This window comes from Dermacentor albipictus, chromosome 1, assembly GCF_038994185.2.
Source record: "Dermacentor albipictus isolate Rhodes 1998 colony chromosome 1, USDA_Dalb.pri_finalv2, whole genome shotgun sequence".
In the NCBI taxonomy this organism is placed as follows: domain Eukaryota; kingdom Metazoa; phylum Arthropoda; class Arachnida; order Ixodida; family Ixodidae; genus Dermacentor; species Dermacentor albipictus.
The window spans coordinates 64,280,837-64,286,836 of NC_091821.1; the positions used below are offsets into that span (position 1 = coordinate 64,280,837).

The window sequence follows — 6,000 nt, forward strand, 5'->3', positions numbered from 1 at the left end:
GTGCTCCGCTTAAAGCAGCCGCTACCGCATTCTCGCGTACCATGCACGGAACTCAATACGAAAAAGTAGAAATACCGAAGGGAAAGTGCTCGCCTTCTGCAGGGTACCTTCGTTTTCTTTCAATCGCAGGCAAAGTTTGCTGCAAAGGCTGTTGTTTCACGTGCCATCCTAGTTCTGCTTGTCAGGTAAGCAATTATGGCAGAGGACAGCGCGCCTGAAATCAAAGCATCTGTTTGTTTACGCAATCACGGTTCCAATTGCAACGCATGGCACGCTTGTCGTCTCCGCAGGATAAGGCGGTCACCTCTGCGCGCAAGGCAGCCCTTCTATTCGCGCGCAAACAGCGAGCTTTGCTTGTTTATTCCAACAGTACGAGGTGGGGGGGGGGGGGGGGCGGTAGACAGCCAAGACCGAACGCCACAAACAAGAAACCAAGAGCACCTAACGTTAATGAGACGGAGACGGAAAGCAAAGAGGGGGCCGTGCTCACATGTACAACCTCCACGATCTCCGTGTTGAGTTGCGAATGTTCCACTGACGTAACGAGGGGTCATGCAATTATTGCGCGCAGAAAATTTCTTCCTACGGGTCGCAGCACCGTCTTCGTGTTTTGCTCTCAGTGATCTTGTTGTTTCGTAATGAGATTCTCGAATGCCTATAGCTGATGTGATATGCGGTGTGAAAAAAGAGACGACGTTGTAGAACATCTGCCGTACCATTCACGAGGCTTTCTCCATGCACATAGAGCTGTCAGGCCTCGATGAAAAACAAAAGGCAAAGTCGACTACAGGGTGGCGTGCTTTTATAATGCTTCAGTTAGGAGATATTGTTGCTCGATAAATGGCGTGATCTCGGTAAAGTAAGGCCGCGTAGGGCCGGGTTTGGGAAAGCCATTTCTTATTCTTCCTCGCTGAAACTGCGAGATTAAGCTATGCTGCTATAGCCACAGTCATGGGTAGCAAAATGGAAACATGGCCGGAGTTAACGGTCCTAGTTACTGAGTACACATGTACGCTGACGTCCAGATAAACGCTTAGTTATGCTGACTATTTAGCTGTTTTCTTCTTTTTAACTGTAGTGGCGCTTTTGTTTGAAGTCTTACAGTCCTTTTGCTTCTACTGCTGAATGATTTCTTATTTGATTTCCTCGTTGGGGATTCAGCAGTGCCATGTTCGCGAGCTGACAGTCTTTGCTGATGACACTCCACTCGTCGGCATGAGCTTTTATATACTAGCTCTTCTCGCCCTGCTCTCTCCATGTTACAAACACATGCTTCGGATATGATGACTTCTTTTCAGCACAATCTCCGGCCATATAAAACCAGTATAAACGCTCTAAGCTCGGTAAAGATTATTTTGAAGCCAGCCTACATCTTGGAGTGGCATGTGCTTACACTGGCACAACGGAGCTCGACCAGATTTGGCAAAACGTTGCCTCCGTAGCTTGCATCAGCGGCTGCAGCTCTGTCTTCTGCATGGAATACCGCGACATGAAGCGACACCTCATTGCTACCTGTGGCTGGGCGAATCATACGCGAATTCTTGTTCATTTCGCATTGGAATTGCCAACAACCACGCATGGCGACATATGCCTAATCAAGGAGACAATCGGACATTTTTTATGGCACTCCTCGCTACAATGCTCCTAAACAGAGCTTTCTGGATCGATAGATTGACTGGACGACCATCCCTTGTCGGGGAAGAGGATCCTCGGACACTTTTCCAGACTGTCTACAGTACAGAAAGCTTTAAACATGCTGCTCAACTTTTTGAGGACTTCCGGACCAAGTGACAGTGGTGGCGAGCTACGTCGCATACATATGCGCCAACTCTTTTTCTATATTTTAATATATTTCATCTCTTCTTCCATGATCTTTAATTCCCTTTAAAATTCCTATCCCTGCAGCATGTGGTATAATGGTTATAAACAGGAACGAGTTGCCTCAGAAAGGCAGCCTTACTGAGGCACCTTATCCCTGTTTATAGCCTTTATACCACAGCATGCCATTCCATCTGTCAACCCCTTTCTTGAGCGTAAAACTTCTTGTTGGGCGAGTTGGTGCCTATTAGCTGAGAGTTTTATAACTGCGCAAACGAACGACCACAGAGAGATAGCACACAAGGACAGGCGCAGCACACAAGAGCAAGGACTCCGCCTGTCCTTGTGTGCTCTCTCTCTCTCTCTCTGTGGTCGTTCGTTTGCGCACTCACGAAACTGTTAACCCTTTCTTGATTTTGGATATCCCTGTAGAAAGTAGCCAGCCAGTCGTTACACTGGCTCAACACCCTCCATTCCCTCTTCTTTTTCCTCATCCTCCTCCTTCAAGCAAGCTGCTACAAAACCATATCTTCATGCAAGACAGCTACAACACTTAAGCAGGAGAAGTAGGTGTCGTCGGTCTCTCTCAAAATCCGTTCGTATCCAACGCGTGCTCTTACACAACCAAAGCTGATGCTCATGCAACGTATCACCATTCGATTTTACGTTTATCCATCACATAAGATAGAGAAATATATTTTGAACGAGTTGCAGGTGAACCTAGATTTTATTAACTCTGTGGGGATTGGTCAAACCTTCGTAAAAACGGGAATCTCGTAAAATCGAAAAATATGAAAATGCCGAGGTTAAACGATCCATTTATTTCTGGCGAAAACGTATGTTATTTTGGCTTGCTTACTGTTTTTCAGGAAGGGGGTCACGCAGCTCTGCGTGACTTCCAATGGACGTCAGTGAGAACTGCGTCACATCCATGAGACGTCCAGTCATATCTATTTTACTAAGAATCAGCGTCGCTATACAACCGACAAATGGACGTTGAAACCACGTTGCAGAAATGTTGCCTGCACGTAACACTTGGATATTTGAAACATACTATATAGATATCCTGGATTGGTAAGAGACATCCCATTCAAGTTGCTTCGATGCTGTTCTGCGACTCTCACGAGGCACATGACTGTGCCCGTAGCCTTCCCGTAAAGCTGTCAGGTTAGAGTGTTACTCTTTGTACATTAAAATCACAGATCGCATATATATATATATATATATATATATATATATATATATATATATATATATATATATATATATATATATATATATATATATATATATACATATATATATATATATGAATGAGCAGAAAGGCGGTTAACCGAGATCCCGATTTTTGAACAATCATATCACAATAAGTCAAGAAACAAAGACAGCAAGGACAGCCCAGGGAAAATTACTTGTACTTAATCGTTGAATTAAATAAATGATGAATTAATGGAAATAAAAGTGGATGAAAAAAGAACTTGCCGCAGGTGGGGAACGAGCCCACGTATTCGCATTACGCGGAAGATGTTTTTTTTACGTCGGAATATAGATGGCTCTTTACTGGCCGTTTATAACCCGACGTAACGCACGCGCGCGCACGCCACGTCACGTTGGCCACAACGACCCCTCTATAGTCGGGCACACGGGCACAGCTAACGTAACCGGCGCCTTCCAACGCGCCCCGACGGGCGAGGCGCCGAAGTGACTCCTGAGCCATTCGCGCGTTGGAGGCGGCGGCACTCTCGCACCACAATGCATCGCGCTCAAAGAAAACGGCCGCTGCCTGTGACAGTGGTGCGAGTAGCGCGAGCGGTGCACACGCGATGCCTGACCCCAACAACATTGTTGAGCGGCTGCTGGAAGCCATTAAACAGGACCCTTGTGTCTATCACACAAAACGACTAGATTTCCGCGACCAGCAGCGCAAGGTAAACGCATGGGATAAGATCAGGCAGAGCAGCGGTCTCGCCACAGGTGAGCTGTTTACGACTGCTTGTGTTCGCCTTTGCAGGCTTGGCGTCCAAAGCGAGTTTCTTTCTTGCGGAATGCACCATCATTACTTTTTTTGTGTCCCCGTTTCGTTTTGTAGTCGAAGGGGGCCACAAGCTCTGGAAGCAGTTAATGGACCGGTTGACCCGAGAGCTCAAAGTAATCGAGCTCGTGACGAGGAGCGGCAGCGGATACGTGCCGAGGCAAACGAGGGAGTTCACCGCTACCATGGAATTTTACAAGACGTGTGGTCGTCCTAGAAAGTGTCCGGCACCCAATTAAGGTAATCTCTAGCAATGAAAAGAGTGGCTCACATACTTCACAGCGAGCTAAAGGGGGAGATGCAATCTCATCAAAAATAAAACACACCCTCTGTGCGAAGCGCGGTTACCTGAAACATTTGAGACGATACTCCGGTTCCTTCTCCCGCAGTTCTTCCACTAGCTGGTGGTACTCGCCGACGTTTCTCCGTTCCGCGAAAATTTCACGAACGTACATGGAGCGCCTGCGCTTCCGTCGCAGACGGTGCACTAATAACGCAAGGACAAGTTTTTGACGCGCGGAATACGTCCAAGCCATGTTACGTTCCACAGGCGCGACACTGATCAGACTGCGAAGAAAAAGGCGCGAACGGCGCCAACGCAACTTCGCAGACGAATTTTGCGGACGGCGCTCGACTTGGCGATCGTTCTGCGCATGCTCCGAAGATAGCTGCCGACAGCGCTGGCGTTGAAGTATAGAGAGGATGGCTTCTCGGCTGGCGCAGCGCAACCGACGTAGCGCGACTTATCGCCGTTGCGACGCCTTTTATTCGAACCTCGACCGGCGTTACTATTGGGTATCGTGGCGTTCTCGGCAGGCTGCAGGCGTCCGGTAGACCATGGTGACCAGACAAGGACCAGACGATTTATAGTGCGAAGCTTGCACCATTTATTCAATGGTTCGTGAAGGATAGAGAAGAAGAGAATGAATGAATTCAAAATGCATTGCGGGGCCGCTTAAAGGGAAGCTAAAACACTTTTGGAAATAAATGAGTCCCCTGCGGCATTCTACAGTTTTGAGTCCACTGAACACGAATATCTCGATTAAAAAGGGCGGAAACAAACGCAAGCGGCTGTTTTTTGCAAGAAAACGCGCCCCAGCGCCTCAGGGCATCGCGCGAACACCGCTGTTGCCCGTGGTTGGTCGGGACCGCTTTGACGTCATTCATGGGGATCGCCGGTCGGCGCCGCCGTTTCAGAGCGTAGCACGCTGTTCTGTTCTGGCTTCACAGCTGAGTTGTAAGCATTATGGAACGTTCTCGCTGTCTCGGGGAGCTTGTATTTTCGCCGTACATGTTCGAACCGACAGCAGATACGGAAAACGATGGCGGCAACGGCGGCGACGACGATGTTGAGTGTGCCAACAGCGAGAGCGATGTGTGCACCTTCTCGCGCGTTGGAAATCTTAGCTGGTACATATGTCTTTTCATGCAGCTGCACGTTCCAATGACGGGAGAAAAAACGCGCTAAAGTGTCACTGGGAACTTGCTGCTAGAAGAATGCCGAAGCAATAACATCTCATTAGATTGTAAACACGGGTGCAGTTCCGCGATGTCATGCACCTTGCCGCTGCTTGTCTAAAGTTCCGTGATTTTTTGCGTGTTGATACAAGATCGCGAACACAAGTGCCGCGTTTTGCTATTTCAAACTCTTCAACATTATCTGCCTGTGTCACACCGGCTGCTTCAAACTCTTCGATTGGTGATGGTAGTGGAACAGGTTCATCAGGGGCTCGGTTCTCAAGGTGCTCTGCAAGAGCCTGAAAGAGTGCAAGGCATGGATGTCATGAATTTAAGCATATCATGCATATCAGCAACCATGACAACCATTGGATTACTTACAGTGATTGAAATACTTTTTCAGTAATTTATGAGATGGATTAGTTGTCTAGTAGTTTAGTAATGTGAATTATTTGGTGTCTGTAATTTCATGGCTAAAGTAATTTATTAATTGCGTTAAATATGCACCAGTAAGCTGTGTACGGCGCCAGAACGTTGGTAGTGTCGTGCGGTGTCGTGGAGGCACATGGGAGGGAGGACATGAAATGTTGGCAAGTGTACGTTACCTTGAAGAAAGGTTGGCGTCCCTTTATACTGTCACGTGGTAGTGACGTTAAAGAACACAGTAGCAGTACTGTGAAAGACAAAACTAG

At 47.6% G+C, this 6,000-nt stretch overlaps 1 long non-coding RNA gene across 5 annotated transcripts in view; it reads right to left on the reverse strand.

Moving 5' to 3' along the window:
- LOC135912472 (uncharacterized) overlaps nucleotides 1–4,436 on the reverse strand; it is a 38,911-nt gene extending 34,475 nt beyond the window's left edge. For 4 of the 5 annotated variants that reach the window (XR_010567685.2, XR_010567684.2, XR_010567686.2 and 1 more), the window contains exon 1: nucleotides 4,199–4,436. This is a non-coding gene — a long non-coding RNA (uncharacterized lncRNA). The remainder of the gene's footprint in view (nucleotides 1–4,198) is intronic. The other variant, XR_010567683.2, reaches the window with a different exon arrangement.
- Nucleotides 4,437–6,000: the final 1,564 nt, after the last annotated feature.